Genomic DNA, 13,528 nt, shown 5'->3' with positions numbered 1-13,528 from the left:
ATATGAAAATAACGTGTGATGTTTTCAGCTCTTTAAACTCAATTAACTGATGTGAAAGATTGTCGTCTGCACGAATAGTGTTGATATCACTTTAGCAGAGCTCTGTAATAAACACACATTGTAACAAATTATATGTTTTTGAACAATACCTCACAAACAATAGTAAGGAGAATATTTCTTTCTCTACATTCACACTGCTATCACAGTCTAACTCATTGTTTAAATTGTAAACAAGTACATTCTTGTATAACCAGTTATAAATATTACTTAGAAAATGTAAGTAAAAACAAAAAGGAAGAAAGTAAATCAAGAAAAACAAGCAGGAGATAATATGTTATATGGGTTTCGTTGTCACAAACTGAGCCATACATTAGAAGTCAATAATAATATTACTGTAGCAATTCATCTTAATAATGTGATAATTAATATATTCCATAGTTCAGAATCCTGCCTAATTACATTAATTCATAAATAGAGGGGAAATCTTCCGCTGGGTATACAAATTTTTAAACGTGAGACAGAAATGAAAACATCAGGATTAAATGCGTATGTTATCTCCGAGGTAAAGAAAAATAAACCAGCTTAGTCTTAATGACTATATAATTAAACGACTAGTTGTAGCCTGCATCTGATTATTGGAATTTAATTTATTGTTTTCTGTACATAACATTGTTAGCACTGTGACAGCACGTATCTGGGCTATAGACGCCGAGCCAGCTCTATAAAGTTTTGTTTTGTCCCCGTCCGTCGCACGTCTCTTCTGTGGAGGTATCCAGGAAAGGGTGGGCGGGCCGAGGTTAGGGCGAACTGGAGTTTCGTTGTCCATGTCGAGATGGAGTCGTAAAACGGCAGCTAAGCGTGCTCTGCGCGTTCTCCTTTTCTTTAGATTGAGTGTATGCTGGAGCGAAGCCTCTCTGACAAAAGTAAGTTCTTCGTTAGAATTCCTGACCTGAGGCTAGACAGCGTCGTAAAACTTGGAAACGTCTTCCAAGTCTTTAAGACGTCGAAAATAGCTTCAGCACGCCGATGTGAAGATGTCGCGTTGGCGGAGCTGCAAACGAAGCAAACTGTTGTCTAATGGCCAATAAGAAGACATGTTTGATACGGAAATAAATACAGGAGTGATCACCTAAAATACTGTTGCCTTTAGGCTGGATTGTCGGGAGAGCATAACAAAGGCCCCTTGAAGTTGTCGTCATCAGTGTCAATGGCGTTGACATTCTGAACTGCCTGATCAACGAGTTCAAAATGGTTCAAATTGCTCTGAGCACTGTGGGACTTAACAGCTGAGGTCATCAGTCCCCAAGAACTTAGAACTACTTAAACCTAACTAACCTAAGGACATCACACACATCCATGCCCGAGGCAGGATTAGAACCTGCGACCGGAGCGATCAACGAGTTGCCATAGTTTCTAATTCGCGTTGCAGCCGGCATCGTGACCCGCCTAATAACTCGAGATCAGGTTATGCTTCGGAGTCTCTCATACGAATATGGTGCATATTTTTTGCGGGCATTTCACTGCACTAATAATGATCGTAAGCTAAGCGTGCTTACGAATTATTTTGTGGTGGCGCAACAGGAGGCGCTGTCCCTTCCTCAGCCATGTACCGATTCGGCGTGGCACCACAACAAGAATAAATGGTTATCCACCGTTCTAGACGACGCTGTGATTAAGACACAGGACTTGTACTAGGAACGTGGTTCAAACTGATTTAGGGTTTTCGTATCTTTTGTTTCCTAAACGATTCCTCCAACAAGTCTACCATCGATTTCCTTCCCCGTCCGTGTCAAAATGAGTTTCTGCTCAACCTTTAATGACATAAACGGCGACTAGACGACACATTACAATCTACGTATTAACCTTAAATTCAAGACCACACTCCACTTCTATCTTGGACCAGTTTCTTCACACACTTCAGTTCTGTATACGTCTTCTCATACCCCATTACATTCTTCCTTATTCTGGCACAAATTCACCACAGAGTCCTCTCTTCGCCTTGTGCCTTATCTCACACTTTATTCCTCTAACTTCTAACAGCATTCAGCAGCAGCGTACTTCATATTTTTTATTTCTTTTTCTCTTGTGGTTTTACAGCAGTCCATTCCCCTTTATCATACAGATTTGTGTTGAACATACAGACCTCCTGTGTCACTAATTAACACAAAACTTGTAAGCCTCTACACGGGCATAAGTCGACAGTCCGGAAGTCGTGGGAGGAAGTATTTGGCCTTATGGTTAACATTCGTAATTTTGTGAAGGAACTGTACAGAGCGTTCAAAAATTTTGTGGCAAAACTAAAAGGAATGATGACGGAGACCAAAATAAATATATTTCTTAAGGCAACCATATTACGGAAACAATATTATTGCAGTACTGTGTATGCAGGAGGTTATTGTGTGTGACTGAGAATTAAACAGTGTTAATTAATTAATGTAGACTGGCAAAGGCAAGGAAAGCATTTGTGAAGAAGAGAAATTTGTTAGCATCGAGTGTAGATTTAAGTGTCAGGAAGTCGTTTCTGAAAGTATTTGTATTGAGTGTAGCCATGTATGGAAGTGAAACATGGACGATAAATAGCTTTGACAAGAAGAGAATAGAAGTTTTCGAAATGTGGTGCTACAGAAGAATGCTGAAGGTTAGATGGGTAGATCACATAACTAATGAAGAAGTATTAAACAGAATTGGAGAGAAGAGAAATTTGTGGCACAACTTGACTAGAAGAAGGGATCGGTTGGTAGGGCATATTCTGAGGCATCAAGGGATCACAAATGTAGTAATGGAGGGCAGCGTGGAGGGTAAAAATTGCAGAGGGAGACCAAGAGACGAATACACTAAACAGATTCAGAAGGATGTAGGTTGCAGTAGGTACTGGGAGATGAAGAAGCTTGCACAGGATAGAGTAGCATGGAGAGCTGCATCAAACCAGTCTCAGGACTGAAGACCACAACAATAACAATTGTTTTCGTCGCTTTATTTTTCTGATGACTGTTACGTTACAATAAATGTTTAAAATACGCTCCATTAACATCAGCGCAGAACCATTATCGACGTAGCAGGCAGTCCCATGTTCGCTGGGTAATGCGTGGGTGATCTGTATTTGTGTGCCGCGAGGAGTGGCAACGCGGTTGGAGGCGCCATGTCACGAATTGAGCGGCCCCTTCCGCCGGAGGTTCGAGTCCTCCCTCGTGTAAGGGTGTATATGTTGTGATTAGCGTAAGTTAGTTTCAGTAGTGTGTAAGTCTAGCGACCGCTGACCTCAGCAATTTGGTTCCTTACGAATTCACACGCATTTAAACATTTTTGTATTTGTGTGACTGCTGCAAGAATTCCCGCAACCAAATCCGCTTCCTAGTCAACAGGGGCAGAATACACGCTGGCTCTCATGCAGCCCCAGAGAAAGACGTCTAATGGGGTGAGGTCCGCAGGTCTCGCAGTTCTCCCCCTTCTGTAGCGCTCCATGTTGACACTGCAGCTGTCATACAGGCACTAGTGCTGCCCGCTGTGTACCACCTCAGTGTCGAAGAGCAAACATCACAAAATATCACATATCTGAAACTAACATTTGGTGTAACAACGCTAGACACAACGACTTTTATCTGCTACACTCGTGTGTTACCTATGTCTGCTCAGTGCACGCGCAATACGGATTTCCGATACATAGTTTGCGAAACCTATTCTCTTTTGTATCCTGTATCATCCCTCTTGTTTGGACACTGAGATTTTAACTGAATGTGCCTTATCCTTAATAGATGTTTTAGAAGCTAGTACTGTTTTATTTAATGGCAATACAGGAAATTGCAGTTAATTACTTTTTCGAATTACTCTTTTATTTCATAAATTAGTTCTAGCACCTTTTCAGGTTCATGTTCCGATAGTGCACATGGAAGTTTCATAACTATTTCACAACGTGACGCAGGATACTGGCCTGCGACAGTATAAGCGGCTTCTGTGGGTGGTATCCACCTGGCAGCTTCCATTGCGATTTCCTCTTGGTTACAGATCACTCACTCTACACTGGATGTTGACCCAATAGACCGCCAGCATCCAGAATGTGCCGAACAACTGATAAGCAACTGATAACTGTAAACAAGTGGAAACCACAGTGCAAGCTGCGAGATGGATAGCAGTTACAAAAGTCGCTCATACTATCAGAAGCCAGTATCCTGCATCATGCGCCATCTGAAGAAGAACCTGAAGGGGTTCGAAAACTAGTTTATTGAACGAAAGAGTAATTTGAGGAATGACTGGTTGCAGGTATCTGTATTTACATTTAATACGTATATGTACTTTTCGTGTGACACTACAGACACTTTGAAAATTGACGAATAGAAGGATGACCACCCAAAACTGCGATTGTACCATTCTCACTGAACGGAGGTACATACAGTTAGTCTATGGTTGGACTGCAATATTGGTGTAAGACATGTTTAACAAGATCAAATGTACATTTATTAAATGCAGCAGTGCCAGTTATTACTGATAGCAGAGATGTTTTGAATTGCAATGTAGTTCATAGAGAATTATAGTGCAAGAGGTTCTAGAGGTATCGTCATCTGAAATATGAACGTTGTTTGTCTCAGAACTACCACTGACATTTATTCTAAACTACCGCAGCTGTTTGTGACTGTGTACCAAATGTTTTCGACATGGTGAACGTGTCCAGTCTTGTGAGCATGGAGCACAGAGTGATGCGTAGTATTTGATACGAAATGTACGTAAACTGTTCTTATGCAGCTTTTCATATCATCGAATGAAGTCAGCGTTGGTATATGAACAACAGCCTTTAGTCCGAATTATACAATTGCGCCATTTGACTGTTGTTTATTTGCTTTTGGTCAGTATTAGAATTTCAGTTCTACAGTCATTTTTAAGCAATTCATTCCGATCTTATGGTAATTAGTCATACCGCATGTGCAACGGCATGCATGAAACGAATGTGTCAGACGAAAACTAAAGACAAATGGTTAAAATGGCTCTGAGCACAATGGGACTTAACTTCTGAGGTCATCAGCCCCCTATAACTTAGAACTACTTAAACCTAACTAACCTAAGGACATCACACTCATCCATGCCCGAGGCAGGATTCGAACCTGCGACCGTAGCGGTCGCGCGGTTCCAGACTGTAGCGCCTAGAACCGCTCGGCCACCCCGGCCGGCCAACTAAAGACATAATATCTCAGTGAAGAAATAATAAAATAGCAGCAAACAGAAAGAAAACGAAAGTAGAATAGACAGAGATAAGCTATTAGCCAAAATATGGAATAAGGGTACCTAGGCAAATGAAGGAGACAAAGTTTAACGAAGACTTTTGGCTGCATAACGGGAAATGATTTAATCTATGGTGCTGACGCCGATGAAAATGTTCGTACTCGTTTCAGAAGCGGTCGTTTTACCTGCTTCGCATATGTGTTAGAGATTTAACAGAGGCTGCTGCTAGTAATTACAGGTGAGTCACAGCACAGTGCTTCATTTGACGCTGGCGGCGCGTAGCCCATGAAGTGCCTTACGTGTCGCCAAGTAGTGTGAGAGGTATAAAAGGCACACTGAATGACGCCTGCGTACTTATGACCGTTTCCCTTCAATCGTAAAGGAGACCTCGCACAAAAACGTTTGAATATTGACATTTGGAAGTACGCCCGTCCTTCTCAACTGGAACTGCATCACTAAACTTACAGAATTGCTTTGGAATAGGAAAAAAGAGACCAACATGCGTGGGAGTTACAGAGTACAAAGTCTGAGAGCAAAACACTAGCAGCGGACTTATGCGGTGAGCAAATCAATACGCTGGTGTGGGAGATCTATGGTACAGTGGTTTGAGAATTGCCTAAAAGCAAGGTTCTTGTAGTTGCAAAAACGTAAACAGATAATTATAGTACCTGCACATGGGAATCCTTGTATACCGATTCTCTGAATTCACCCAGCAGGGTTTTGTGAAAAACTTTTAGTCTTTTTGTCAAATATTGCCATTTAATACCGAGTGTAATCATAACATCAACTTAACACCTTCGCACTGGCGGTACTGACGTGCCAAGTACTTACCTGCTTCGGAAAAGGACATTAGTGTTTAACGTCCTGTCGACAATGCGGTCATTAGAGTCGGAGTAGAAGGTGGAGGACTGGAATGAAAATGAGACGTGCCGTTTCAAAAACCAACCCAGGATTCGCCTGACGGGGATTTCCTTAGTTTTTCAAAAAAATGGTTCAAATGGCTCTGAGCACTATGGGACTCAACGTCTTAGGTCATAAGTCCCCTAGAACTTAGAACTACTTAAACCTAACTAACCTAAGGACATCACACACACCCATGCCCGAGGCAGGATTCGAACCTGCGACCGTAGCAGTCCCGCGGTTCCGGATTGCAGCGCCAGAACCGCTAGACCACCGCGGTCGGCCCTTAGTTTTTGTTTCTTCCCCTTTTTTCTGTTTGTTAACTATTTTATGCCACTGAGGCTTCATTTACTACTTTTAAATCGATCGGAAACATTAGGAAAACAATGAATATAGCTGTCTAGAGACATAATATAAACAACACATAAATATTGTTCTCAGTAGGAAAATATTTCAGTGATGAACAAATACATCACAGTTGTGACATGCTTTTATTGACCGACGTCTTACACGACGGAAGTTTCTGTGCACCAACACGGTTTCGGGGTCTTAGCCCCATGTGAAATCTAGCAGTAGTGGGAGTTATGTACTCACTCACCCGTACAACTAATGAGCAAACAGCTACCATCACAATAGCATCTCAAATTGTGGCTGGAAAGAGTGACAACTTTCAAGCGTGGACTGAGAAAATGCCTCTTGCCCCCCGAAATTGCCGCCGGAAACGCATGCAGTCGGTGATACAGAGCGTCTGTGTGCTCTGTGTGACTGCTGCAACAGATTTCAGGTACGGCTGGTGATGCGGCTAAGACCGCAACCGTGGTGTGTATAGCGACTTCTGCCATGTAAGACTTCGGTTAACAAAAGAGTTTTACAACTGTGGTGGATTTTTTTACAATGAAGATGTTGCAGAACAGTTTTGGATGTCCCAAAAACAAAAATTTATAGTAAAATATTTACTAATTGACGCTCCCAACATTATGTAAGCAACGAGATTCTCGTTTTCTACTTCATGGAGTAAATAGCCGACTACTGAATGTATCATCTGGTCTCTCCCATTTGGTGATGTATTATTCATTTAATTAATCGTCGCCGGCCGGTGTGGCCGAGCGGTTCTAGGCGCTTCAGTCTGGAACCGCGTGACCTCTGCGGTCGCAGGTTCGAATCCTGCCTCGGGCATGGATGTTTGTGATATCTTTAGGTTAGCTAGGTTTAAGTAGTTCTAAATACTAGGGGACTGATGACCTCGGATGTTAAGTCCCATAGTGCTCAGAGCCATTTGAACCATTTGAATTAATCGTCCATGCCTCTAGTTCTGTCTATAACGTTGTAGTTTATCAGTAAAAGTGCGTGCAGAGGGATAATTATGAGACAATAGTAAAGTCTACAATGCTACAACGTTGTGGAAACTAGCAAAAGGAGAAATGACATACACAGTCATTTAATATCATATACTTGAAATTCACCTCTACGTCAGCGTCCTACTGCTTCGGAACATCAGCCTCATCATGGACATCCATAGGAACATGGCACATTTTGTGACATATGCCTGTTGTACGATCTCATAATGCTTTTGCTGGTGCCGTGATCCATATACTTAGGGGTTGGTAAGTGAACGCCATGTGGCCATAATTGTCCTCGTTCAAAGGCTAAAAATTGTTAACCTACCGAAAAAGGCAACCTTCAATAAAGAATATCGTCAGACAAGCAAAATCTTACTCGCTGTATTGGTAACTAGTATGAACAGATCACTTATAGATAAGCTGAAGCTAAAATTACGCTTTCAGGGAAAATGAAAGGTTCAAAATGGTTCAAATGGCTCTGAGCACTATGCGACTTAACTTCTGAGGTCATCAGTCGCCTAGAACTTAGAACTAATTAAACCTAACGAACCTAAGGACGTCACACACATCCATGCCCGAGGCAGGATTCGAACCTGCGACCGTAGCGGTCGCTCGGCTCCAGACTGTAGCGCCTAGAACCGCACGGCCACTCCGGCCGGCAAATGAAAGGCTGTACTGTATTACACAGTCGGACCTTATCACACAGTATGAGAATTTTAGGTCTACTACTCGGAAAGCGATGCCCGGCCGGTGGTTGGATACTTTTGTCACCTTAAGTGTACACGAGGGTGAAGACTTAACGTGCTGGTCATTCTGTTTGAGTCTAACCGGTGTGGCAGTGGTACCTCATCGTAGTCCGTTCGGTGAACATTGCCTCTGCACCATTCAACCAAGAAGAGTAGCCCAGACGTCTTCTGGCGCCTACGCAGAACCAACTGTGTAAACTCCATATCAGATCAAAACTGTGTGTAGGGCCCAGACTCGAACTCAGTCCTTGCCTTTGTCAGGCACACAGTTTTAATCTGCAAGGAAGTTTGATATTAGCACACAATCAGCAGAAGAGTGAAAATTTCAGATCGGAAAGACGCTGTTGTTTGCCAAGTACAGTATTTCTCGAATATATTGCTCTTTCCTTAAGTTTTCTCTAACGTAAGGGTTCAAATGGTTCAAATGGCTCTGAGCACTATGGGACTCAACTGCTGAGGTCATTAGTCCGCTAGAACTTAGAACTAGGTAAACCTAACTAACCTAAGGACATCACAAACATCCATGCTCGAGGCAGGATTCGAACCTGCGACCGTAGCGGTCCTGCGGTTCCAGACTGCAGCGCCTTTAACCGCACGGCCACTTCGGCCGGCGCTCTAACGTAAGGGAATCGTCGCATATATCGCAAAGAGAGGTAGACGAAAGGAGGGGGATGGCGTATGAGGAGCTGACGAATGCTGTTACTTGGAACCAGCTCGTGACGCTAATGCTGGAGTGCACAGCTTAGCTTGCAGGAGAGATCAAAAACCGCGGGGATAAAAACTCATTAGGTTGCTGACGGCCTGCGGAGGATATGGCGTACAACTGCACGACGACCACCTTAACCGTGTGTCGAGACTGGTAAAGCGAACTGGCATGCAGTGCAGACAGCGGCGATAAAACGAGTTCCAAGACGCGCCAGCCGTTCTGGCGAGGCAGAACACGTGTGGCCAGCCGCAGCCACGGCGCTGGAACGGATCCAGCGGCCAGTGCGGGCAGCGCGGGCCCAATCAGCTCGCGGAGCCACACACTGGCGTCCTCGCATCTGCTCTGCACCGACGCTATCTTATTAGAGGCCATCTCCTGTGCGAACAACGCATGCTGCATTGTGATCATCTCCCTTAGCAGCACCTTCAACTAGTTTTTTTTTTCTTTTCTTTTTTGAGTTTAGATTCCTCCCAAAGGGGGCGGGCTGGAAGCAGCTTAGTACGCCGCTCTTCAGCCTACAGAATTTGTTTTAAAAATATGAAGATAATAAATAACAAAAGCTGGCGATAAAATCGGCGACTTAAATGGTAAAATGACGGGAAATTGTGGAACTTAAAACACAAGACAAAGGGATGATGATGCTAACAAAATACACAGGTAGCAGAAAAGTAATAGACAGACAATTAAAAAACACTGCGACAGTCTGGTTTCTCTTGGCAAGAGATATAAAGTTCACACCCAGCGACAGCATGATTCCTGTTCGCAACACTTTGGAAAGACGCACAACACTGAACACTCACTTGAACACTGCAGTAAAAAGTTGGCACAAATATGACCCACCACAGCCGATGGCAGATGGGGGGAACTTGGACAGATGATGGGAAAGGAAAGGGGGAAGGAGAGGAAAAAACGAAGTTGGGAGGAGGGGGGTGAGGGAGCCGATGGAGGACGAGGACCCATAAGAGGGGGGGGGGGCAGACGTGACAGGGAGTGGAGAAAGGCAGAGGAGGGGAACACAAAAGGACTCAAGGACTCGGGGGGGGGGAGAAGGAAGGCAGAGAGAGGTTTGGTTGGGAGAAAACAGGATGAAAGGGGGGGAGAGGGAGCCTGGGGAAAGGACAGAGGAAAGGAGGGGGAGATGAGGATCAGAGTTGATAGGAGAGATAAATGGAGGGAGAGAGGGCATCATCTGGAAGGAGGAGTTGACAGAAGCCACCTTGGGAAACGAGATGAAGGGTGTAGAGATGGAGGGTAGGGGGGACAACAGTGAAGGCGTGGCAGAGGGCGGAGGTTTGAGAGGAGAAGAGAGGAGAGGAGCAACCAGGGGATGAGGGGGATCAAGTTGGCGGGAGGCGTAGTGTATGCGGATATATTCGAGGAATAGGAGCAGATAGGAGAAAGAAATGAGGTCGTAGAGGATCCACATGGGGGAAGGGAGGCATGTACGGAAGGCGAGGCGGAGTGCATGACGCTCGAGGATCTGAAGGGACATAGAATTTGGGGGAGGGGGGGCTGTATCCAGGTGGGACTGGCATAACAGAGGACTTCAACTTGTTCTCATCCGCTGCTAGAAAAGAACCTCCATAGACTTTTCTGTGTGGCAACCATCTACGATGTTCCTCCATTAGGTCGCTTATGCATTCCAGCCAACAGCTTCCTTGACCCACCGAACTTGGACTGACTTCCTCGGCCAGTCGATCTTGGACTGTTGAGTTCGAGCCAGCCGCGGTAGTCTTGCGGTTCTAGGCGCTGCAGTCCGGAACCGCGGGACTGCTATGGTCGCAGGTTCGAATCCTGCCTCGGGCATGGATGTGTGTGATGTCCTTAGGTTAGTTAGGTTTAAGTAGTTCTAAGTTCTAGGGGACTGATGACCTAAGATGTTAAGTCCCATAGTGCTCAGAGCCATTTGAACCATTTGTTGAGTTCGAACATTATAATCGTAAACCACCGAGTGAATAAATGCAGCGTGGTGGCGTTTTGTGCATGTTACGTGGTGAGGGAAGTCTATAAGCAAAAGAGACGGACGAGGAATCATTCTAGTGACAGGGTATGTCAAACTGATTCCACATTTCTAAGTTACCAGAAGGGTTTCAATACCGTTCCTCACAAGAAACTACTAATCAAACCACGTGCCTATGGAGTTTCGTCTCAGTTGTGGGGCAGAAGTCCTGATTTCCTGTCAGAAAAATCGCTCCTCGTAGTAACTGACGGAAAGTCATAGAGTACAACAAAAGTAATATCTGGCGTAACCCAATGAACTGTTACAGATTCTCTGCTGCTCCTGACATGCACAAACGATTGAAGAATCAATCTGAGAAGCTCCCTTAGATTTTTTGCATATGACATTGCCGCTTTCTGTTTCCTAGCGTCATCAGAAGATAAAAAAATTTGCAAAATGATCCTAAAGGTGGCGACTGACTCTAAATAAGGTTCAAATGGCTGTGAGCACTATGGGACTCAACTTCTGAGGTCATCAGTCCCCTAGAACTTAGAACTACTTAAACATAACTAACCTAAGGACATCACACACATCCATGCCCAAGGCAGGATTCGAACCAGCCACCGTAGCGGTCAAGTGGTTCCAGACTGTAGCGCCTAGAACCACTCGGTCTAAATAAGGAAAAGTGTCCGGTCATCCACATAGGTACAGAAAAAAACCGTTAAATTTCGGTTACACGACAAACAGCGCAATTTTGAAAGCTGTTAATTCGAATAAATACCCAGGAATTACAATCACGAAAAACTTATATTAGAATGATAACATAGGTAAAATTTCTTTACCGATAGTGTGATAGACGCTCACTTCTTGGGCCGCTTTGATAATCGCTTTGGCGGGCCGTGCGTTTGACACCCCTGACTTACAACATGCAAGAGGTCTACTAAAGACACTACATACACTACACTCGTCCGTCCCCTACGAGAGTACTACAATGCGGAATAGGCCCCTAATCAGATAGAACTGACAGAGGATACCAAAAATGTCCAAAGAACGGCGGTTCGTTTTGTACTACGCGGCTCGTTTTGTTTTACCAAGAAACAGGGAAGAGAGTATCAAGGATGTCATGTGCGGGCTGGGATGACAATCATTAAAACAAAGGCATTTTTCGATATCTTTTCACGAAATTGCACTCACTGTCTTTCTCCTCTGTATGTGAAAATAGTTTTGCTGACGCCAGCCTACACAAGGAGAAATAATCACCGTCATAAAATAAGCGTAATCAAAGCTCATACAGAAAGATTTAAGTGTTCATTTTCCCCACATATGTTAGAGAGTGTCTGAAAGTCTTTAGAAGTAGTCTTAAGGTAATTCGAAAAACCCTATGCCAGGCACTTAAGTGTGAACTGTAAAGTAATCAAGTGAATGTAGATGTCGATGAAGGTGTTCGGCTGTTCACGTGCTACTGTCGTGATCATCTACGGAAAGTGGTTGAAGAACAGTGTGGGGAACATTCACCTGAGCTTCCACGGGACCTGTGGTAGTAACCGATGGCACCATGACGTTCGAGACTGTACGCTGGGGACTATATTACGCTGTGGGGAACGTTCACCTGGGTTTTCACAGGATCTGTGGTAATAACCGATGCACCATGAACTTCAGGACTGGCCACTGGGAACAACATTACACCGCGAGGTACATTCATCTGGGCTTCCACGGGACCTCTGAAATAAAAAAAAAAAAAAAAAAATGGTTAAATGGCTCTGAGCACTATGGGACTTAACTTCTAAGGTCATCAGTCCCCTAGAACTTAGAACTACTTAAACCTAACTAACCTAAGGACATCACGCACATCCATGCCCGAGGCAGGATTCGACCCTGCGACCGTAGCGGTCGCGCGGTTCCACACTGTAGCGCCTTTAACCGCTTGGCCACCCCGGCCGGCTATGACAATATCCCATGGCACCATGACCATGCGCACTAGCCGCTGGATACAATATTTCTATGTAGAGAACGTGTACCTGGACTTCCACTGCACCTGTAGCAATAACTGATGACACCTTGACAATGCGGGCTAGCCGCTGGGAACAATATTACGCTGTGATGTACATTCACCAGCGCTTCCAAGGGACCTGTGGTAATAACCGATGGCACCATGACCATGTGGATTTTATTATGGATCATCTGCATCCCTTCATGCTTGATGTCTCACCTGAGGGCGATGGCATCTTCCAGCAGTGTAAGAGTCCATGCCTCAAGGCCATAATCATCGTGTGAGGAGCATTATAGTGAACTCAAGCTGACATATTGGCCACCAAATACGTTTAACCTGAGTCTGATCGAACACATCTGCACGGATGGGAAAATGCTCCGTAAAATCAGTAAGTTATTATTTTTCAGATTGGCCAGTTTCACGTATATTTTTCAGTTTTGGTCTCTGAAGTCACTTTCATATGATGACTGTACCAATGAAGATTTACGTGATATTAAAAGAGGTTTGTAAGCGGTAAAGTAATGTTTTATGTTGCAGATGGATTGGAAAATTAGAAAAGCCATTCTAGATTGGTCTGAGTATTAACAACCTTGATGTCTATGTTGGGAATGTTATCCAAGTGACGTGAAGTTACTGAAAACTTGGAGATGTTCGGAAAACCTCAAGATAAGTCAGAAATTTTCTGTTTTTGGGGCT

The sequence above is a fragment of the Schistocerca piceifrons genome, chromosome 1 (genome assembly GCF_021461385.2).
Source record: "Schistocerca piceifrons isolate TAMUIC-IGC-003096 chromosome 1, iqSchPice1.1, whole genome shotgun sequence".
Lineage (NCBI taxonomy): Eukaryota > Metazoa > Arthropoda > Insecta > Orthoptera > Acrididae > Schistocerca > Schistocerca piceifrons.
This window is presented reverse-complemented; position numbering follows the sequence as displayed.